The 24553-nt window shown below is 42.3% G+C and overlaps 1 protein-coding gene and 1 pseudogene across 3 annotated transcripts in view; one reads left to right on the top strand and one right to left on the bottom strand.

The window, feature by feature from the left end:
* Positions 1–24553, top strand: part of ANKRD6 (ankyrin repeat domain 6) — a 215185-nt gene that overhangs the window by 68430 nt on the left and 122202 nt on the right. The gene's annotated exons all lie outside the window — the stretch shown is intronic.
* LOC104657913 lies at positions 14284–15429 on the bottom strand (annotated as a pseudogene).

Raw genomic sequence — 24553 nt, 5'->3', positions numbered from 1 at the left:
CCCCTTTCTGCCTCCATAAATTTGCCTTTTCTAGATATTACATATAAATAGAATCAGATAGTATATGGCTTTTTTGTTTTCAGCTACTTTCATTGCGCATAATGTTTTTGAGGTTCATCCATGAAGTATATGTTAGTATCAGTTCCAGAGGGATTTAAAACAAATAAAAACAAAACTTTGAATTGTGGCAAATTTCACAATTAGACTAGTGTAATTCACCCACATGTACCTCACTCCCAGATTCAGTAATTATGAAACTATGGTCAGTCTTATTCCCTCTTCCACCCACTTTTCCCACTTCTTTGGGTTATTTTGAAGCCAGTGTTATTACTTTATTTGTAAATATTTTAGTATATGCATTTGTATTTATCTTATTCTTTTCTATAGCTAAGGAGCTAAATACTTTGAGAAAATGTGGCTACTTAGGTAATGGGGAAGGTAAGAGAACTAAACATTAAATTAACTAACATATAAAATTCTTGCTGTGTTTAAGATATTACATATGACAATCTGGGATATAATGATGTATAATAAATCTTATATATCTACCAGGTCTGCAATATGTAATTATAGCACTTAATTCAAACATCAGTCTGTGCAAATAATAGATTTCCCTTTACATATATATATATATATTTTTTTTTACCTTGTTTACATTTTGCTTTTATTCTAAACACCAAGTTTTGTTTTAAGGGTAGAGAGAGATGTGTTATAGAGAATGATGTGAAGTGTTATCTTGAAACCTGCTATGCAGAGAGGTGAACACAGATAATTTCAAATTTGCTAATCTGAAATTGTGACCAAGGTGGGAATATAATCTGGTCATTGTTTCTGTTGATTTGGGAGCCCAGTTTGCTATGGATTAGATGGATTCTTTGAATTAGAATAAGCAAGGAGAAATAACCTCCTGAATAGCTTTGTGGACCATTCCTTAACGTTTTCATAATTTTTGAGTGTAAGATACGTGCCAGCTTCTTTGCAGAATGTGAGCACGATTGGATAAAGATTCCTGCGGCAGATGCTTGAGGTTGGCTTTCTCAGGGCCCATTCCCAAACACTCTCTCCTGCCTTCCTCTACTGTTGAGACTAGAAATCTGAATGTTCAATTTTCCTAACCACCTTACAGCCAGGAGTGGTCATGTGATACAGTTGGGCCAAGCACAAGTCTGCTGGGAAAGGTCTCCCTTCCTGAATAAAAAGATGTATCTAACATTAAAAAAAAAAAAAAAAAAAAGACTTTGCCTTCTTCTTATCTGGACGTGGATGTAACACCCAGATGTAGAGCAGCCTTTTTGAAAACATAAGGTGACATAGGATAAAAGCCCTCACATTAAGGCTGGCAAAATTCAGAAATAAAAGGAGCCTAGGTTTCTGAGGGTAATGGTAAACTGTCACCCACTGTAGATTGCCTTCTCCAGGACTTATTCATATGGGAGAAAAAGAAGCCTCTATTTTGTAAAGCCTGGTGAGCCTGCTTTTTTGTTATTTGCAGCTGATTACATGCGTCATTGAATTGATACTTATGCGTTTGTCACCTTTTTGCCACCTCAGAGCACTGTCACGCCTGATACCATTCTGGTCTAGTCATGGTCTTGAGGAATTTTAGAGATGGGAAGTCCTAAACGTTATCTAGTTTAATGGTTCTCAACCAGTGGGTCGGGGTTGCAGTGCTGGGGGAAAGGTGCTACTGTTATTTAGCACCTGCAGGCCAGGGGTGCCAATAGCCTGTATTATGTGAGACAGTGCCATACCACAGATGTTCCTGTTCACAATACCAGTTCATAATGCATGGTAAGAAACACTAGTCTACTTCCCTGATTTAGTCCTAGACAGACAGCAAGCCACCCAGGGCTCTTGAGGCCCTGCTGCACTGACTTGGACAACCTAAACACCCTCATGCTCCCCTTTCCCTGCTCCTCAGTTGAGCCTGTCTTCCCATTCAACTCTGTTATGACGCCCACTTTGATTCCTCAGGCTTCAGCATCAAAACGGCATTCCAAACAGAAGACAAATGCCCTGCAAACCAAAGAGTAATGGAGACAACAAGCATGAAATGCCCACTGAAATCCTTGAAGCCTCTGTAAAATCGTACTCTGAAAAGTCTCCGAGGCATCTTGGCTTATAATTTGTTCACTGTCTCTCCAGATTCCATCACACCCCGGTTTTATGAGGCCTGGGCTTGGGTTGATATGAATGGTCACCTTTTCCACCTCTGGTAGCTCTTTCGTCTTGCTCCAGTTAATGGCCTTGATGCTTCTAGAGGAAGGAAGCAGAGGCTTCTGTCACCGAGACAGCTTCTGGTCCCTTGAGCAACACTGGGGCCAACTTCTAGAGCTCCCAGCCCTGCCTCCCAGGAGAGAGCCACAGATCACTCACTCTCCTTTTCTTCTTCCCCTTTACTTGGAGGTGGAATTCCAAGCAGAGAAGCCAGAGGCTGCCTGCACTGTGATATTCAAGATAGAAATACTACCCTGAAGTTCCTGGCATCAAAAATATCACAGCACAGGCAGCCTCTGGAAAATGGAATGAATATACCATGCTTAGAAAAATGCATCAGGCTGCAAAATTTTCCCCAGGCATCATACTATTAATAATGTCATATGATATATATTTTAAGTAATAAAACAATACATTAAAAAATGAATAGCAACTGGAATTGAAAAAGTCCTGGCTGTGTCACTAGATGTGTCTTCTTCAGTAAGCCATGAATTTCTGAGAGTTCTCAGAAATCCTGTACTAGGGGAAGAGCCTAATGCCCTCCTCCCAGGTCCCTAATCTCCCAGGAGATTAAAGGGGCGGTGGGATGGGAAAGCACTTTGGAAATCGTAAATAGCTACAACAAAGTTAATTGCTGTTCTCATTAGAGCAATGATGCTTTTAGTGGCTTTAGGCATTAGTAATAGATGAGCTAGCATCCAGGACTGTGGGCCATAGTTTTAAGTTTCTGTTGATTCTTGTTGTATTTTGATTTATTAAGTCCAACTTAATCTATTTTAGGACAAGGGAATGGGTTGTGAGCTGAGTAAATAATAAAGATAATTGTGATGCACTTAACAAAGTCAGAAGAGGACTGTCCCCAATTAGTCTTTTTTTTTTTTTTCCTAGCACAGAAAAAAGCACAGCTCTTAATGTGTCTGAAGGACACATTAGTAGGAATGTTCATCAAGACAGGGCTTGCACCCAAGGCCATTTCTTAGGAGTAGCTTTTGCCCACATCATAATTTCAGAACGTGTGATACTTGGGATGCTTTTCATCATTGAGGTTTACTTGTCTTTATATGGAACATAATTTATACCTGCAAAATTAAGACTTATGGTTGTTTTCCCTTATGGAAGCTTAGGGCTTGTTTCTAAGTATTTCCAGGGTTTTGTTCCTTAAGGAACACATGCTTATGAAAAAACACAAATACTTTCAGCAGAAAGTATTCTGTGTCTCCCTTCTTCAAGTTGAGCTTCGAGTCAGTGGAGCTCTGATCTACATTTGCATTCGAGAGGGATGCCTTCTTGGCAAATCCAACATGCCAAATATGTCAGTATTGGGTTGCTTGGAACTCCTTAAGCTTACTAAAACATTCTTTAGAAACACATTCCTTTGAAGAGCTCAGGAGAGCTCCCAGCCACGAGAATACCAGGCTTATTCACAGCATGGCTTTTACTCTCTGTAACTAATCCACAGGGCATCTCTCTGGAAGGAAGCAAAATATAGCAAATTGCCTGTTGATTGTGTATCATACAGTATTTTTGCATTGAAGGAAACTACTTATTTCAGACACCTGGGGAGGGGCTTTATGGATAACATCCATGTGGAGATGCTTGAAAATATTGTTTCTTATACCAAAGTGAATGGATGTTTTGTGCTTGTGTGATGCAATAACTATGATTCTTCTTATTTCATTTATTTCTCATTTAGAAGGTATCGTGGTGCTAAGTCTCTGATACAAGCAGTTATCTTAAAAAAAAAAAAAAAAAAAAAAGCAGTGATTTGAACTGAGTGGTGGGAATAACAGTATGTCCCACCTCATCACCACCCCACAGGATTTATGTGTTCTTTTAATGGGTCTGGTTTGTGGATCATTTCACCTTCATTGGTTTCCAGCTGAAAGTGCTGGTGGGCAGCTGCTGCAGATGATTAGTACTTTCACCTAGCCTCCCATATTCTTATTGTTAACATTAAATTACACTTGCCTTAAATTTTTATTCAGTTTCTTCATTGGTTGTCAGATGTTTGTAACTTTTTTCCCCAAGGTCCACCATGTTTCTTCACAGCAGCCGTGGTAATTATTAGGATAGTAGGCATATCTGGGGTTTACGCTGCCTGTTTACTTGAAAAAGATTTTTCCAGTTTCACGTCTATAGTTACTTCAGATAATGTAACATTGCCATACTTAACGTAACTATAATAAAAATAACCACAATTATGCAGAATAATCATTTGAACATTTCAAAGGAGATATAAAGAGAAATAGACTGGGCATGGTATCTCACACCTGTAATCCTAGCACTTTGGGAGGCTGAGGCAGATGGATGGCTTGAGCCCAGGAGTTCGACACCAGCCTGGGCAAGGTGGCGAAACTTTATTTTAAAAAATGGCGAAATTTTATTATTTAAAAAAAGAGAGATAAAGAGAAATAGGTCCAAATCCCTATCTACAAAAGCTTACAGCCTCGTCTTATTTATTTTTTAGAAGAGTCTGGGCCGATGAATACTTTTTAAAAAGTTGGCTTTTGGCCGGGTGCGGTGGCTCAAGCCTGTAATCCCAGCACTTTGGGAGGCCGAGACGGGCAGATCACAAGGTCAGGAGATCGAGACCATCCTGGCTAACACGGTGAAACCCCGTCTCTACTAAAAAATACAAAAAAAAACTAGCCGGGCGAGGTGGCGGGCGCCTGTAGTCCCAGCTACTCGGGAGGCTGAGGCAGGAGAATGGCGTAAACCCGGGAGGCGGAGCTTGTAGTGAGCTGAGATCCGGCCACTGCACTCCAGCCTGGGCGACAGAGCGAGACTCCGTCTCAAAAAAAAAAAAAAAAAAAGTTAGCTTTTAAAGCATATGCAGATTTGATCCTTGCTTTCCTTACCCGATGGGACCCTTTTTGAGCTTTTGGCTATTGTCAGGAAAATATAGCAATTAAATCCCGTTATGATAATAGCTACAGAAATGTAGTACTTACAGTGGCAGGTACTATTATAAGTGTGTTATTTATGTTAATTGATTTAATTTAAAAATACAGAGATCTTCACTTAGGGTATGACAAAATAAATTTTATTCCACCAAGGGGAGTGGGGTGTGGAGGTGGGGATTGGCTGGTTCTAACAGGATTTCCCCCATCCTTTGCTGCAGCTGCTCCTATTTATATATAACTCTGGGCTGTAACCCCTCCACCACACCCTCTGCAACCTCCTCATAGTGCTGTGGGAACCCTTCCCAGTGTTTCTTTCATCCTGCAGGCAGCAGGGTTCTTGGCTTGGACTCACACAGTTCTTTCAGTCAGAATCAGAGGTAATCTGCAGAAGCTATAATATCTCACCGAGGTTAGTAATTGGACAAAACTACTGAACTCTCAGGCTGTGAGGAGCTTTTTTCATTAGACTAGTGGGTGGGTCTGATGCTTTTTGGCTGCTGGGGCACTCAAGGAAGGATTGAAAGAGAAAGACAAGGAGAGTCCTCAGAAATGGGGTACCACTGCTTCTAAGGTTGTGCACGCTCTCTTAGGAAGTCGTGTAGATTAGGCCAGTGCCTGATGTCACCTCTCCTGGGCAGAGAGAGGACAGAAAGCCATTAGAGGACAGAAGGCCATTGGTTTGGGTGTTTATTTTATGTCTGCTGCATCTCATAAAGCCCCTGGGCTATGGAAGGAGAGTTTAGGTTGCTCTGGACAGAGTATGGGCTTCTGAGTCAGAGGGAACTTGAGTTTGGCCCCTTTTGCTGCTGCTTACTACCTGTGTAGATGTGGGCAAGTTATCTAATCCCCTACATTCTTCATCTTTTCATCAAATTCAATAAATATTAAGTGCCTGCTATATGTGGCTGATATAGGCTTGAACAAAACTGTCTATTCTCAGGGAAACAGAGAGGGTGACAAACAGTAAACAAAATGAATTAATACATTATGTAGATGACAATAAGTGCTAAGACTGCAGTTTTAAATAGGGTAGTCAGAGAAGGCATCACTGATTAGGTAACATTTGTACAAACACCTGTAGGACCTGAAGGAGAAGCCTGTTTCACTAGCTGGTGATAAGAACATTCCTTGTAGAGAGACCGTAGTGCAAAGCCTTGAGGCAGGGGTGTACCTGGTGTGCTGGAGGAGGAGCAAGGAGGCTGGCGTGGCCAGAGCAGAATGAGCCAGGGGAGCAGGAGGTGATGTAATCAGAGAGGTAAGTGGGGAGCAGATGCTGGAGGACTTTGGAGACCATTGTCCAGACCTGGGTGCTTATTCTGGGTAAAATGAGAAGCCACGGTGGTGGTGAGGGAGAGGGTGTTTGAGTAGAAAAGTGACATGATCTGACCTGAGGTTTAAAGGATCACCTTGGTAGTTGTATTGAGATAGTGTGGGGAGGGGAAAGGAAGAACGGAAACAAAGACCAGGCACGGGGCTGTTCAGCATCCAGCTGAGAGGTGATGGAGGCCTGCCTCAAGATGGGAGTGGTAAACCAGGGAGAATGGTCGAATCCATTTAATAATAACCAGCTGATGGGATTCTGAGGTTAAATGGCACGTGTAGGGAACATGGGCTTGTAGGTTCTCCACAGAGGGTAGCTGCTGCTCTTATTATTGAGACTCTTGTTGTAGGACAGTCTCTCTCTTTTTTTTAAAACAGGGTCTCGCCCTGTTGCCCAGGCTGGAGTGCAGTGGCATGATCATAGCTTGTTGCACCCTTGAACTCCTGGGCTCAAGAGATCCTCTGCTTCAACTTCTTAAGCTGGGATACAGATGTGTGCTACCCACCTGGTTAAATTTAAAAAAAAATTATAGAGCTGTGGCCTTGCTATATTGACCAGGCTGGTCTCGAACACCTGGACTCAAGCAAGCCTCCTTTCTTGGCCTCCCAAAGTACTAGGATTATAAGTGTGAGCTACTGTGCCTGGCTGAAGGACGGTCTTGAAGTAAAGGAAACAAATTGGGGATTTGCCCATCCAGTCTGCAGCAGCAGTATGGGGAATAGAACTCAGACATGTTGGCTTTAAACCAAATAGAAGGCTTCCTGCCTTTTGCTTTAATGAAAATTCTAAATCACTGTGCAACCACAGCCTGGAAATGCTCAAAGAAATCACGCACACATCACAGAGCTCCTGACATCACAGCTTCTTTTTTTGGCCCCACCTTATACCATGTGAGCTTAAACTGTAAAGTAGCGAGCTTGGTTTCCATGAGTCACATGTGTCCACAGGTAAGTTTTGTGGCTGGTTGGCCTATTATGTCAATTTCAGACTAGCTTTTATGGTTTTAGTTTCCCTGTATGTTCTCCCCTCACACTTTCTTCTCTGCAGGCAGAGTTGGTCTAACCCTGACCACTCTGGGGCTATGCTGGCTCTCCATTTCCTTACCAGGCGTCTGTATTTCTGCCTTCTCCGGGGGCTGTCCTCCCGTATGCACCATCTGTGCAATTTCAGTACTTATCACCCATCCTGAAGTGCTTAGTGATTGAGTAGTTGGAAAATATACAGTGGAGAAATCATTGTATTTTCATTTTTTAGTGTTCTTAAAAGATATGAGATTTCTGTTGTGATTAAGTAAGGGATCAGTATAGGAAACAGCAACTCCTCTAGGCATTTTAAGCAGAAGGAGACAGAATTGAGTGCTCACAGAGTCACTGGTAGGGCTGGGCCCTCAGAGCAACTCCCAGAAGAGTGAAGATCTGGTCCTCTGGCAGGCCTGCCAACTCACAGGACATTAACTGGAGCTGTAGGTTCTAGAACCCACTCTTTGCTGGTTCCAAAGTTCAGGAAGCCTGAATGGAGAAGGGTCTGCCACTACAGTGCCTCCTGGCACTTGAGAGTGGCCCTAGAGTGTGGTTACAGAAAACCTACCCATTTTGTGCAGTCATTATGGAAAACCATATGGAGGTTCCTCTGAAAATTCAAAATAGAACTGCATTGTAATCCAGCAATCCCACCTCTGGGTATATATCCAAAGGAAATGAAATCACTGTCATGAAAAGATATCAGCACCCCACGTTTGTTGCAGCATTACTTAAAATAGCCAAGATGTGGAAATAACCTGTGTCCACTGAATAAAGGAAATGAACCCCAATGGTATATTATTCATCCTTAATAAAGGAGAGCCTGCCATTTGCGAAAACATGGATGAACCTGCAAGACATTATGCTAAATGAATAAGCCAAACACAGAAAGATAACTACTGCATGATTCCACTTACACGTGGAATCTTAAAAGTGGAATCATAAAAAGTCCAACTCATAGAGTAGGAAAGTAGTTGTGGGGGCTGGGGGAGGGCGGTGGAAGCAATGGGAAGATGTTAGTCAAAGGGTATAAACTTTCAGTTATAAGATGAGTAAGTTCTGGAGATCCAGTGTGCAGCATGGTGACTGCAGTTAGTGTATTATACTTGAAAATTGCAAGGAGAGTAGATCTTAAGTATTCTCACCACATACAAAAGTAACTGAGGTGATGGATGTGTTAATTAGCCTGATTGTGGTAATCATTTAGGAATGTATGCATATATCAAAACATATTTACCTTAAATTTATACCATTTTATTTATTTTTATTTTTTGAGATGGAGTCTCTGTCACTCAGGCTGGAGTGCAGTGGCACAATCTCAACTCACTGCAGCCTCCACCTCCCAGGTTCAAGCTATTCTCCTGCTTCAGCCTCCTTAGTAGCTGGAATTACAGGCGTGTGTTACCATGCCTGGCTAATTTTTGTCTTGTTAGTAAAGACGGGGTTTCACCATGTTGGCCAGGCTGCTCTTGAACTCCTGACCTCAAGCGATCTGCCCGCCTTGGCCTCCCAAAATGCTGGGATGACAGGCGTGAGCCACCACACCCAGCCTAAATTTGTACAATTTTAATTTGTCGGTTATACCTCAATGAAGCTGGATAAAGTGAAACAAAAGCCCACCTCCCATTCCACAGTTTGCTTGCCAGCCAAAAGCTGCCTAGAGAAGGCCTCTGCTTCACTTCTTCCTCCCTAATTTTGCACAGGTGACTTTAGTTGGTTCACATCCCGATCTCTAGCTGCAAGGTGTGGAGCCTGAAAAATGTAGTGTTTAACTTTCTGTCCTCTCCAACTAGGAGGCAGATGAGGTAAGATTAAACAAGCCAGTCCCTAGTCCGCCTCACCTTGTGCTTGTCTGTGGTGAATACTGCAGGGGCCTCTCCTTCCAGGTGTGTTGGTATTAGCCAGTGTTGAGGATTCCGTATGCAATATAAATAAGACACTATGCTAAACACTGAATCCAACTGTCAATATTTTCCAAGCTTATCTCCAGTACATTACTGTGTGCTTTGTAACAGGGTAACTTTTATTATCAGTCAACATTGTGATGAGCACCTCTGATATCTGTAAAATAAACAAAGTGGGCTCCAATCACTGACAGGCAGATTTTGGTTTGTTTATATTTGAAGAAAATAATGAGTTTGTATTTCTATTGAATGCAGAATCTTTTATGGTTCATATCATTACATAAAAAGACTGGGCTAGTTGCATTATGTATGTAAAAATACATTCTCGATGTTGGATATGAACAGCAATTTTAGCATAGTCTTCACTATAAAAATATGCAGGGGTGGATGTTAAGTATAGGTAAATAGCAAGGAAAGCACACACTGGCATTAGCACTGGTTTTTACCAGTCCGATTTCTCTGGAGTGCAGAATTACCCATTTGTTGCAGCTCTATGTTGAGCATGTTCTGTAAAAGTTAATCAGTTTCTTTAACCATTAGCTGATAAAGCAGCAGGGAATTAAGCTAGCCTAATTAGTTTGGGAATTAAATCAGACAGAACAAACAGAGCACGGGTAGCAAATGGATGTTTGGTGGCCTCATTGGAAGAAATAGGTTACCTTTGATATTATGGTAATTCCTTGTCTTCATGGGATTCCTGAGAAGTGGCCTTTGCTGATAAAAACTGAAATTGGCAGATCAGTGTCTATTTGAAAATTGGGAGTTGGGATAAAATAAAGTAGCACATACACATCTAATCCTACTTTATATATACATACATATACTATAAAATATATGTAGTAAATGCTCCAAAGATACCTGCTTCCAAAACACTATATTCCTTGGTACTTCTTTCAAATCATTTTATTTTATTGTTCAGGAAACTTTCCTGTAGCTGTGTCCTAGACTGATCCAGCTGCCAGTTTTATATTATGCAGCCTACACTTTCCCCCCCAAGTTTGATTATGAATATGTTCATACATACAGCAAAGCTGACTTTTATGGTGAACACCTGTATACCTACCGCCTGCATAAATTCTATATTTTATTAAACTTGCTTTATCACCTGGATACCACCTGTATTTGTGATTTATTGCTGTATAACAAATTACCCCAAACTTAGTACTTTATTTAAAACAATAAGCGTTTAGTATTCCGCACTGTTTCTGTGCGTCAGGAATCCAGGAGTGGCTGGGTGGTTCTGGCTCAAGGTCCTGTGTGAGGTTGCGGTCTAAGACATTGGCTGGGGCTGCAGTCTTCTGTACTTTGATTGAGCCTGGACAATCTGCCTCCAAGAGGTCTCGCCCACTTGGCTGTTGGCTTGAACCTTAAAGGATAGCCCAGGGCAGGGACAAATGGGTGTTGACAGTAAGTGACCTAGAAGTGATGAGAGTTGGGGAAATCAGGGAATTCCCAGGAGGTGGAATTTGCCATAGCATCCCAGCCAGGGCACAGGTGCAGAAAGAGAAAGAGAGCATGACTCAGAGATACACATGGAGGGCAAAAAGGATTTCCGACAGAAAAGATAGATTACACTGGGGGAGGTGGCTTTAATGGCTCCTAAAGGGAGGATGCCTCAGCTACTGAGATTGAAATTGTTGGACATGGTCATCGACATTAGAAAAACAGCAGCACTGAGATTTATTTTCCTGGTTACCTATATTTTATTCACATATTTAACGTGTTAGACTGAGGTTGAAATATTGCGAATGGCCCCCACTTTTTAAAGCTTTGCCTTACTGGGAGATTTTTAAAAAAAATCTCACGGCACATCTTCCTAATTTTTAAATTTGTATTCCGTTCCTGACCCCAGAATAGGGCCAAACTAAACAACAGATCTGTGGGAATGTTTGGCTCTCCATAAACCACAAGGACTCCTCCAACACAGAGGTGCAGTACCCACCTGGGCCAAGGAGGGAAGGTGCAGGTGAGGAGGGTGCTTCTAAAAGGTGTATGGAGCTGTTTGTTGAGGGCCGTGAAGCTCTTGCACAGGGATGGGAGGAGGCAACTCACCAGAGCTCTGGGTTGAGGCCAGCTGCCCTCCCTCTGGGCGACTGTGCACCCTCCCCACTCTCCCTGGGAGGCGGGCGCTTCCTTTGAAGTACACCAGTGACCTGCCTCTCTCCTGGCTGCTTCCTGATGGCTTGCTGGCAGAAAGTGGGCTAGGGTCGGCTTGCCCAGAGGGGCGCATCCAGGTGAGGTTTGCCTTTTGGAACCAGGTAGGGAATGTCTTGGTGCTCCCTTGATTTGAAGGAGAGGACCATCCTTTATTGGCAAAGAACAGAGAGCAAACAGTGAAAAGACCACAGTGGGCCAAGTCAGTGACCCATGAATAAAGAATTCCAAGCTTTTAGTGCTGGAGAGCCTTCGCTTAAAGATAAGAACGAAACATGAAGCCAAGGGACCGGACAACTAGTTCAAGGGCGGGCTAAGTAAGACGTGGAAGTCCTGGTTTTCTGTTACTAAGGGCTGCAGTTTATTTTATGCCTACTTTGTATGTGTTGGATTCTGTAGAATGATACTTCACACAGTGCCAGTTCATTATATTACACAGATAAAACAACACTGCCTTTATTTTTTTTCAAAATAATAAAGGTTATATGGTACTTAATGGCATTAGCACTTGCCAGGTTCTGTTCTCCATTCCTTACAGATAGAAATCCTCTTTAATCTTCTAACAGACCTATGAGGTGAATACCATTACTTTCCCCATTTTATGGATGAGGAAACTGAGGCCCAAAGAGGTCAAGTTAACTTCTCCCAAGTAATGTGGTGATGTCTAGATAGTGAGTGATAGCATTGGGATTTAAGCCAAGTATGCTGACTTCACAATCCACATTCTTAACCACACTATACCTTAATCGCCTGTGCAAACATTAGCACTGTTCACTGGCTTTTCAAAGCTTTCTGTTTTCCAGGCATGTGATGGGCTTGTGTTTCCTGGCCTCCTTGTGTTTTTGGAGCCATGTGACTACGTCTAGCCATGTTGAGAGAAGTATGCTATATCAGTTTTGGGCTGAGTCACTCAGTCACCAGTGTGTGACCCTCCAGATCTCTCTTGCCCTCTGCTGTGGAGACTGGCAAAGCTCCAGATAGTGGTTGCTCTGTCAGTCTGGGCAAGTTGGAGAGGAAACAGCCTCAGCCAGCCCTAAGTGTATGTAGCATAAATGCAAAATCAGCTTGTTATTTAGCTACTGAGATTTGGGGCTTGTTACCACAGCATAATTTAGCCTATCTTTAGTCACGTAATAATCTCAGATGTGCCTAACATATTAAGAGGCACATTAGTAAATAGGTTGGGCACTTAAAAGTCTTTCCGAACAGTTTATTTTTTTTTTAGCCTCATTGGGAAGCTTTCATGTTCTTCCTTATATACAGAAAGCACCTGGTACTGTGGCAATAGCATAGAGCAGAGCTTGAGATGGAAAGTTCTGTTTTTTGGTCCTTATTATTTTTGTTAATTCAACAGCTTTATTGATATCTAGTTCACATACCATAAAATTTACTTAAAGTGTATAATTCTGTGGGTTTTGGTATATTCATAGAGTTGTGCAATAATCATCACAATTAATTTTAGAAGACTTTCATCACCTTCAGAAGAAACCTGTGCAGTTTATTAGCAGTGACTCCCATTTCCCCCCAGTCTCCCTGGCCCTAGTCTACTACTGATATAATTTCTGTCTCTATGTATTTCCCTTTTCTGGACATTTTATATAAATAGAATCATGTGAAATGTAAGTTCCACGAAGGATCTTTGCTTTGTTCTATGCTGTAACTCTGGTACCCCTCATAGTACCTGCACATAGTAGGTGCTCAGTGTTATATCTGTTGGGTAACTGAGTGGTTGCTGAAGGTTGGAGCGGAGAGCTAGATGGTGATGGCTGGTGTTGCTTAGCATTGCCCTGGACAGGTAATAAAGGGAGCAGTAGAATCACCTGCCGACATCTCTTCATCCAGAGACTTCTGTGTCAGGGCTTATTATGAGGATGCAATCATAGGCCCAGGGAAAGCAGCTGCCCTTGACATGGGGTTAGTCATCTATAAAACACCCCTTTGCAAGGCTGAGGTCATGAAGGGGTATGAGTGGGCCCACCACAGCCCGATTCTTCTTCCTCCATAGACTCTTCCCAAATACGCACTTTTCTCAGGACCTCACTGGATTCTTTCTCCTCTCTGGTTCCTGGCTACCTGGCCAGAGCTATGGGTTGTAGCCATTTCTTAGAGGCACACCCTGAGGCATTGGGAGATTTCCTGCTCCTGCTCTGAGTAGTGCTGCAGCCATTCCTGGCTTGCTGGTCTGGATTTTCTACCCCTACCTGCAGACCCAAGCCTGGGTACCCTGTTTACTTTAAGTACTCATCTTGCATTATTATTATTATTATTTTACAAAAATTACCGACTTAGTTTATTGGATAAAAACAGTAGTAAAATGGACATAAAGCCAAAAGTGAGAACAGAACATTTTCATATCCTCCCCACACTTGAAAACATACTTCCCATCATCTGGGATTCAGGTGTTAGGGACCCAGAGCCCCTGCCAAATCCCTCTCCTCATCTTCCCTGGAAGCAAGGGTAGGAGGAAGTCAGAGACAATCTCATTCCTTGTCTACCCAATCGTCCCTCAAAATCTCTGGGTTGGAGTGAAGCAGAGAAGAAATAAGGGACAAGGGGGGCTAGGGACTGACCTCCAGGGCCCACTGCCAATAATGTCCCATATAGCTATCGTTGTCCATATCTCATCCCTAATAGGTACCATTGTCAGGCCTTGGGAGAGAGAGGAAAAGGGGGTGGATGGTTCGAGAACCAAATGTGGTCTCCAGACTCTCCCAGAGTCAGCAAAAGCCCTGGGGTGACCACTCCAGGACTCTAGGAGCCACTCCTTTTCCCTCCAGTCCAACCAAGAGGTGAAAAGGAATTCCTTGGGACACAGCATCCCAAGCCACTCTTAAATCTCCACGTCGCTTTCCTTGTCATTGTCATGGTCTCCATCACAGAACTCATTGGGTGCCTCTGGCCTGCTGTAGTTCTCCTCAGGACCCCTCTCCTCTGCATTAGCCTCATCAGTCCTGTCATAGGTCAGGAGGTCTGCAGGCACGTCATGAATCTGGACACTAGGTGCATGGTTCAGCATCTTCAGGTTTTCAAAGATTGGCGGATCTGGTCCACATACTGGTGTGAGTTCTGATTCTCGATGTGGGTGCTGACATCTGGATGAATTGTGAAGTCTGGGGCAAAGTATTCGAAGTATTCACTGTAGGGAAGCTCCTCACTAATGGCCTCTTCTACCAGCAGCGATGTCTCATATGTCCAGCAGCGGGCAACATTTCGGACAGTATAACCACCACCACCCAGCACCAGTAGAGGGATATTGAAGCTCTTGACATATTCGACACATTCCCCATGCCCTCGGATGCTGAGGTTAAAGCAGCCCAGTCGATCACAGCCCAGAGTCAGCTCCACACTGGAGCACAATGCACGTGGATTGGTAGAAGTCCACTACCTGGTTGATAACTGGCTGGAAAAGATGCTTATAACTGTGGTCATCAGTGCCATCCCACAGGGGCACATTCAGACAGTAGTAGTGGCCACTCTCTGCCCCGACTTCATACATGTCACCTGTGCCAGAGAAGTGATTTCCCTATTTGTGGAAGAACACCGTCATGACCCGGTCAGTGAGGTAGAAAGCTTCCTGAACCCCGTCACCATGGTGGATGTCAATATCAATGTAAAGCTCCCGAGGGTGGTACCTCAACACTTCTTGGCATGGTGCAGACCACCAGCCCAGTTAATGGGCAATATCACAGATCTTGTTGTTCAGCTGGGTTGCTCCTTGCAGAGATGCGCCTGTGTAACGCGAGCAGAACTCAAAGAGCCCGGGAAACACTGAGGATCATCTTCTTATAGAGACCGTAATGCAGGACCAGGCTATGGGTCAATGCCAGGCGATGGGGCCTCATAGGGTGTCCAGCTCCGTAGTGGAAGTTGCCCACGTCAGGGTCGTAGAAATAGGCCACGGTCTTGGCCATGGTGCCAGCAGGAGCAGGTCCCGCGCCTCCACCACCTGCCGCCAGCCCCTCCAATCTTATATTATTTAAGACTTTAAGGAGGCAAAGTAGTTACTGGTTAAAGGCATAGTCTGTGGGGTCAGGCACTCTGAAGCTTCAGGGTCAGATCTGCCATTTATTAGCTGTGAACCTCTGGGTGAGTTACTGAATCTTTTTTAGCCTTTATTTCTAATCTGTAGAATGGGCATATGAATAGTAATATGAATAGATTTGTAAGGGTTACATAGAATAATGCATATAAAGTGCTTAGTGTAGTGCCTGGCCCAGGAATTTGTTTGCTATGGCTTTTGACATAATCTAATTTGGTCCTGATATTGTTGATGTCACTATTCCCTAGGGAACAAAAGAACTACATTTTTTCTGTTTTAGGATTGCCTTAATGATTTGCTAAATGATTTTGTGGCAGATAACTGAATTCCCGTGCTTGTCATCTTCTGAAAGGGAAGTCAAGGGAAATGAATAGAGAAGTGTGGCCAAAGCGGAGACCAAAGAACCTCAGAGTGTTTTTTCAATTTTTAAAAACATTAATTTATTTTTTTTGTAGACGAGGTCTCACTCTGTTGCCCAGGCTGGTCTTGAACTCCTGGGCTTAGGCGATCCTCCCACCTTGGCCCCGCAGAGTACTGAGATTACAGACCTAAGCCTCACAGTTTGGTCTTAGGTATGGTCCTGATTGTGGGTTACCTTGACTGTTCTTTGAGTCCTGGAGAAGTCAAGATGAAAGCAGTTACAAGGCCTTATGATAAGCCTGTATGGGCCATGTAGGTAGACTTCCATGCATAGATGCTATAGAAAAGTAAAAATGATCTTCTACTTTGATCATTGTTACTCCCAACATAAACTTATAGCAATAGTCTTAAATGCCAGTAAATTCTGTATTTGTAAAACATCCAGTAGAGAGGTTGGGTCTCCTAATGAACAAAGGAAAGTTTGCAGTGTTAAGTGTTATACAGGTATGTCATCACACTCTATTCTCTCCACTCCCACATGAACTACCATGGTACAAATCTAAGCCACCTCTTGGTTTTGGTCTCAGAACAAGTGTCGTTCTCCAAGTTGTGGGGCAGAGTGCCGTCGGGTTTTTGGGATCCCATGCTGTCGTTGGGAACCAGCTGTGCAGTCTGGAGTGTGGGGCTGTGGCCAGGGTAGGCACAGGGAGCACATCTGTGTTTGCTGTTGGGGTGAACCTGTACTTTGACTGGAGGAGATATTTTCAGTGCTTTACCAGTATTAGTGAAGCATAGAATTGAATTTCCTGAAAAGTGTCAGAAATGCCAGTAAGCTTAGCAAATGGATGTGTAGCATGTTGCACATTAATATCAGTTTTAATCAAAAATACTGATTGGGATAGATTTCATAGCTACTCTAGAAAAAGTAATGATCCTTGTTGTCTGTCTTAGAAGAGTGAATGGTTTCCACTCAGAAAATTCAGATCTGGGGGCTCATAGTTCATAGCTGTTTTTTTCTTTTCTATTTCTCCTCCCTCCCTCCCTCCCTCCCTCCTTCCTTCCTTCTTTCCTTCCTTCCACCCTCCCTCCCTCCCTCTCTTTCTGTCTCTCTCTTTTCTTTCTTCTCTTTCCTTTCTTTCTTTTCTTTCCTTTCTCTTTTGTTCTTTCCTTTCTTTCTTTCCTCTGTTGCCCAGGCTGCAGTGCAGTGGTGGGATCATTGCTCACTGCAGCCTTTAATTCCTGGGCTCAAGGGATCCTCCTGCCTCATCTCCTGAGTAGCTGGGACTATAGGCATGTGCGACCATGCCTGGCTAAATTTCAAAAAATATTTTTTAGAGACAGAGTCTCACTATGTTGCCCAGGCTGGTCTCAAGCTCCTCAGTTTCCTGAGTAGCTGGGATTACAGGTATGAACCACTGTTCATGGCTGTCATGGCTGTTTTTTCTTTTTAATTTTCAATTAAAATATATACCAAATGAAAAGTGCACAAACTGTAAACATACGGATTGATGAATTTTCACAAAGGGAATGCACTCACATAACTACCACCCAAATCAGGAAATTGAATACTGCCAAATTTCCAGTATCCCCCCTCCCAATCCCTACCTGCTTTCTCCTCCAAATGACTCTCTTGACTTATAATGCAATTGATGACTTTTGCCTGTTTCTGAATTCTATATAAGGAGAATCATATAGCATATCCTTTTTGTATCTGGCCTCTTTTGCTTAGCAGGATATTTGCAAGATTTATCCACATGGTTATGAATAGTAATAGTTTATTGATTTACATTCTTATATAGTATGAATATATATCACAGTTTATCCTTGCTGCTATTAATGGACATTTTGGTTGTTTTACAGTTTTAAAAAATTATATTTTAAATTTCATTTTCAACTTTGTATACTGTTAAATTACCAAACAATAAACTACTTAAGAACATAACCTAAATATTTTGGTTAACTACATTCTGGAGCAGAAAGGCATTAATGTTAGTCTTAGGTGGCAATGAGCTTCACAGAGACACACAAAGAGAAAGCAAAGTGAAGAACAAGGCAGTCTCTCCCTATTTATGGCATGGCAAAGTGATTCAGAATGCGTTCGCTATTTCTATAGATAAATTTTCTAAAGTATAATGTGGGAAAATTTAATGTTCCAATTTGTGAAAACAAGGATTATCAGACTGTCACATTTCAATGACTTAAGTAGCCAAACCATACATCAAGCTTGTCTAACCCATGGCTGGTGGCCACCATATGGCCCAGGATGGCTTTGCATGTGGCCCAACACAAAGTTGTCAACTTTCTTAAAACATTATGAAGGGCTGGGCGCGGTGGCTTACGCCTGTAATCCCTACTCTTTGGGAGGCCGAGGTGGGTGGATCACGTGAAGTCAGGAGTTTGGAACCGCCCCAGCCAACATGGTGAAACCCCATCTCTACCAAAAATACAAAAAGTTATCCAGGCATGGTGGCATGCACCTGTAATCCCAGCTACTCAGGAGGCTGAGGCAGGAGAATTGCTTGAACCTGGGAGGCAGAGGTTGCAGTGAGCTGAGATTGTGCCACTGCACTCCGGTTTGGGTGACAGAACAACACTCCATCTCAAAAAAAAAAAAAAAAAAAAAAAAAAAAAAAAAGATTTTTTGGAGTTTTTGTTTTGTTTTAAGCTCATCAGCTATTGTTAGTGTTAGTGTATTTTATATGTGGCCCAAGATAATTCTGCTTCTTCCAATGTGGCCCAGGGAAGCCAAAAGATTGGACACACCTGCCATAAATGGAATTACAGTGTTGTGCATAAGATATCCTCAAAAGACTGTCATAATATATTTTGTGGAAATAGTTCACTTCATTTCTATGATTAGATGGATTACCAATAATTTATAGTTTATTATTATGAGTAATGCTGCAATGAACATTCCCCATATGTCCTTTGGTGTACATGTTTGTATTTCTGTTGATTATATACCTAGAATTGGAATTGTTTGGGCATGGGATACATAGATGTTTGGCACTAACAAACAGTTTTCTAAAGTGCTTATACCAGTTTACATCTCCAGGCACAGGTGTTTAAAAAGTTAGCATTGCTCCAGATCTGTGTCAACCATGGTGTTTCCAGTCTTTTAAAATTTTAGCCCTTGTCTGGGCTTAGTGGTTTTACTTCCTATTTCCTTGATGACTTTTGAAGTTGAGCACCTTTCCATATGCTTATTGGCTGTCTGGATAACCCGTTTGGTGAAATTACCTTTTCAAACTCTGGAGCATTTTCCTGTTAGATTATCTTTTTCTTATTGATTTTGAACATATTCTTTATGTCTTCTGGACATCAGACCTTAATTGGATACATGAACTATAAATCTCCTCTCTGGTTTTTCTTTCATTTGAATTGATTCTGAGCTGGGTATCAGTCTTTAGGAAGCTGGTGTCTTTCCAGTATGTCCTTATTTCTAGGATGATTAACCCTTTTCAGGGTCTCCAACCAAAGTCTGCAGTGTTTATTTACTCAGTTTTTCTACCTTTGTGTTCCCTAAACTGTTCACAGCTGCTTGCATGTCAGCAAATGCCACAAAGGAAAACATGTCCCCAAACATTTGGCTCACCTCCCTTACCACCCTTTCCTTCATGATCTTGAATACTTAGGTTCTTGCAAGGACTTGGGTCTTTGGTCTTCAAACAGATTTTTTGTTTTGTTTTTTGTTTAATGTTTTGTTTAATATTTAATGTTTTGAACTTTTCTGGTTGTTACTGGTGGTAGGGTTGGTATGGTTGCAGGTAAAATGTCCACCCTGCCAAAGATATATTCATTTCCTAACCTTCAGAACCTGTGCATATTACCTTAAATGATAAATGAGTGATATTACCTTATGTGGCCCCCCAAAAATGTTATTAAGTTAAGGATCTTGAGAGAAGGTTCCTCTCCTGGATTATATTGGCAGGATCTTGAGAGAAGGTGCTTCTCCTGGATTATCTGGGTAGGATCTTGGGAGAAGGTGCTTCTCCTGGATTATCTGGGTAGGATCTTGGGAGAAGGTGCTTCTCCTGGATTATCTGGGTAGGATCTTGGGAGAAAGTGCTTCTCCTGGATTATCTGGGTAGGATCTTGGGAGAAGGTGCTTCTCCTAGATTATCTGGGTAGGATCTTGGGAGAATGTGCTTCTCCTGGATTATCTGGATAGGATCTTGAAAGAAGGTGGCTCTTGTGGATTATCAGGGTAGGATCTGGAGAGAAGGTGCCTCTTCTGGATTATCTGGGTGGACCCTAAGTGCAATCACATATATTCTTATAAGAAAGACGGAGGGAAATTAGACAGACACACAAAGAGAAGGTGAAGTGAAGACCTAGGCAGAGATTAGAGTGTTGTGGCCTGAACCAAGGACCATCTGCAGCCACCAGAAGCTAAAAGGGACAAGGAACAATTTTCCCCTAGAGCCTCTGAAGGGAGTACAGCACTGCTAACATCTGAACTTCAGACTTCTGGCCTACAGAACTGTAAGTGTGATGGTTAATTTTGTGTGTCAGTTTGACTGGGCCACGGGTTACCCAGATATCTGGTTAAACATTATTCCTGGGTGTGTCTGTGAGGGTGTTTCTGGAAGAGATGAGCCTGTGAAGGGGTGGACTGAGTAGAGCAGATGGCCCTCACCAATGTGGGTGGGCATCATTCAACCCCTCAGGGCCAGTCCCGATGGAAGAAAAAGGCAGAAGAAGGTTGACTTCTCCCTGCCTGAATTCATGAACTAAGATATCAATCTTCTGCCCTTTGACTAAGACTTACACCATCAGGGCTCCTGGTTCTCAGGCTTTTAGACTCAGACTCAAATTGACACCACTGGTTTTCCTGGGTCTCCAGCTTGCAGGGGTCAGGTTGTGTGACTTAGCTTCCAAAATTGTGTGAGCCAATTTTGGATTTTTTTAAGACAGTCTGTGTTGCTCAGGCTGGAGTGCAGTGGTGTGATCTCAGCTCACTGCAACCTCTACCTCCTGGGTTCAAGCAGATTCTCCTGCTTCAGCCTCCTGCAAGTAACTGGGCTTACAGGCACCTGCAACCATTCCCAGGTAATTTTTGTATTTTTAGTAGAGATGGAGTTTTGCCATGTTGGCCAGGCTGGTCTCAAACTCCTGGCCTCAAGTGATCCACCCATCTTGGCCTCCCAAAATGCTGGGATTACAGGTGTGAACCACTGTGCCTGGCCTCATTCTAGATTTTCAATACCCATATCCATCTGTATATCTCCTTTTGTTCTGTTTCTCTGGAGGACCCTAATAACAGAATAAATTTATTTTTGGTTATTATTATTATTATTATTTTTGAGACAGCACTTTACTCTGTCACCCAGGCTAGAGTGCAGTGGCACAATCATAGCTTACCACAGCTTTGATATCCCTGGCCCAAGCGATCCTCCCCACTTAGCCTCCTGAGTAGCTGAGACTATAGGTGCATACTACCAAAACAAGCTAATTTTTCTGATTTTTAGTATAGATGGGGTCTCACTGTGTTGCCCATGCTGGTCTCAAACTCCTGGGCTTGAGTTGTCTTCCCGCCTTGGACTCCCAAAGTGCTTGCGTTACAGGCATAAGCCACCACACCTGGCCAGATTTCTGTTTTAAGCCACCATGTTTGTGTAATTTGTTACAGCAGCCACAGGAAACCTATACAGTTGGTCTGACATAAATTAATTTGTCTGTAACATTTTTAAATGAATAGTAGTTTAATAATTTTGTTACATTGTTTCTAAATTTTAATTGCTATTTCAGAATGAATTGGTAGAATGCAGTTCTTTCTTTATAGAGGTGATAGGTGTGTCATTTTTAATACATTGTGAAAAGGCACATAATAGAATAGACTTCGGGCTCTTTTATTGTAATAATGAACTCAAGAAACTCATTTGATGTTATTCTGGTAGGTTGAAGTTTGTGCCCATTGTTAGTTTTCCTTGTTGTAGTATAGTCTTGTGTTTGTCAAAAGAAGTTGTTGAGATACTTGTTAAAAACATAAGAGTGGGGAAAAAATGTAATGGAACCTTTATAGATGAAAAAATTGGATCTATAGTCCATATAGATTGTTTAATCAACATAATCATTATTATAATTTACAAGAAAAACTTGATAGTTATGTTTATTCTGACCACGTGTAACCTGTCAGTGAGGATACTTTTTAAAAGAGAAAACTATCTTGTCCTTATGACAGTTAATTGCTAAACACAGTAGACGCACAGAAACCCAGCTGTTGTTTTCCTGAGAGGGTACTGTGGTATTTAATGGGATGGGAGTAGCCACTTGTCACATCAGCAGGTCATGGGATCTTACCAGTCATAGCCCCTGTAACAGTTGCTTGACTTTTTTGGATATACACTTCTCTGCAAGCCCTTGAGAGCAAAGTCAATGTCTTTATGTATTCACGGATTCATTCAATAGTTATTACTCCCTTACCTTGTAGCAGGTGCTATGCCAGATACTGAAGATACTTCAAACAGCAAAAACTGACATGGTTCCTGTTTTCATGGTGTCTAGTGGGAAACAACCAAATAATCATAAAAATAAGTATCTTATGACAAACACAGATAAGTGATCTGAATGAAAGGAACAGACATGAGTCCATGAGAACTTGGAACAACAGAGCTTGACCTAAACTGGGGGATTAGGAAAGCTTCCCTGAAGAAGAAATGATGAACTGATGAGTAGGCTTTGACTGGCAGGAGCAGTGGGGAGGGATTAAGCATTTCAGGCAGACAAATCAGCTCACACAGAGTCATATGATGCAAAAAAAAAAAAGCATAGCACTGATGAGGAATTGACGAAAGGCCAAATGGGACAAATGCCCAGAGAGTTAAGAGATGTGTTGAGAGAGGTGGCTCTAGGAGGGTGGCTCCATGCAGAACCTTTTCAGTCAAGCCAGGGGCTCTGATCTTTATCCTAGAGCAATGAAGATCTATATTCGTTTTCTAGGGCTGCCATTACAAAATGCCACAGACTGGATGGCTTAAACAACAAACAGAAATGTATTGTTTCACACTCCCAGAGGCTAAAAATCCAAGATCAATGTGTCCACAGGGTTGGTTTCTTCTGAGGCTTCTCTCCTCAGCTTACAGATGGCCACCTTCTTCCTGTGTTCTCATGTGGCTTTATCTCTGTGCACCTACATCTCTGGTGTCTCTTCTAAGGATACCAGTCCTACTGGATTAGAGCCTCACCTTTATGACCTCATTTAACCTTAATTACCTCTTTAAAGACCCTCTCTCGAAGGATAGTCACATTCTAGATACTGGGGGTTTGGGCTTTAACATGAATTTTGGAGGGAGACACAATTCAGTCTATTAACAGAAGCTATTAAAGATTGTTAAGCAAGGGAGATACTGGCTGTAATTTACAGATTGAGAATATCATCCTGGTCGTACTGCAGAGAAAAGATCAGAAGGAGCCAAAGTCGATTCAGGATGGTTAGTTGGGAATCTACTGCAGAAGCCCAGGTAAGGCACAATACCAGCTGGGATTTTGGCATGGTAGTATAGATGGATGGGAGAGAGATTTAGGAAGCAAAATCAGCACGATGCAGTGATGGATTGAAGCATTCAATAGAAGGAATGGGAGAAAGGAGGTTTCAAGATCGATTCCAAGTTTTTTGACTTGCACAGTTGCAATAAGGAACACTGGAGAAGACTAGGTTGGAGACAGATGAGTTTGGTCTTAGATCTGAGTCTCAGATCTAAGATGAGGTGCTGCTTTCAAGACATCCATATGGAAATAAGTAGGCAGTTGGCTATTTGAGTCAGGAGTTTGGAGGAGAGATTTGAAATATGGATATGAATTTGAGAGGCTTGGGCCTACAGATAGTAACAGCAGCTAGTGTACTTCCTGGCATATTTTAAATTCTTGATAAATGTCTTGAATTAAAATTATGGTCTACACCGTTTCTTTACATGAACTGGAGCAGAGTTTAAAGATAGTTCATAATCATCTCTTTAGAAATGCTGTCTGTTGAAGAACATAGTAGAATGCATCGCCAACTAAACAAATTATTCTTCAGATCATAGCATAGTGTGTAGGTAATTTTCTTTTCTAGTAAGAATTTTGGAAAGAGGTTGGAAAATGAACTCAAGTTATGAGACTCTGGAAATTTGGTACCTCTTTTCATTTTCTTTTCTTTTTTGAGACAGGATCTCGCTCTGTCCCTCAGGCTTGAGTGCAGTGGCACAATCACGGCTCACTTGCAGCCTTACCCTCCAGGCTTGATCCTCGTACTTTAGCCTCCCACATACTTGGGACTATAGGCATGTACCACCATGCCTGGCTAATTTTTAAATTTTTTTTATAAAGATGGGGTCTCACCATGTTGCCCAGACTGATCTTGAACTCCTGGACTCAAGTCATCCTCCCACCTTGGCCTCCCAAAGTGTTGGTATTACAGGCGTGAACCACTGCACTCAGCAGCCTCTTTTTCATTTTTGCAAAAGCCCTGCAGCCTACAGCTGTCTAATCGGTTACATAGCCTCCTATATCGTCAGGCAGTTACCTCCATGGATGCCTGAACAGAAGTGTGCTGCAAATGTGTCAGCATCACAACAAACAGCAGAGACTCAAAAGATGTGTTAGCAATTACCACAGCTAAACTACAGAGAATGAAAAGATAGGGGCCCATGGTC

This window comes from Rhinopithecus roxellana, chromosome 4, assembly GCF_007565055.1.
Source record: "Rhinopithecus roxellana isolate Shanxi Qingling chromosome 4, ASM756505v1, whole genome shotgun sequence".
NCBI classification, from domain to species: Eukaryota; Metazoa; Chordata; class Mammalia; order Primates; family Cercopithecidae; genus Rhinopithecus; species Rhinopithecus roxellana.
This window is presented reverse-complemented; position numbering and strand designations above follow the sequence as displayed.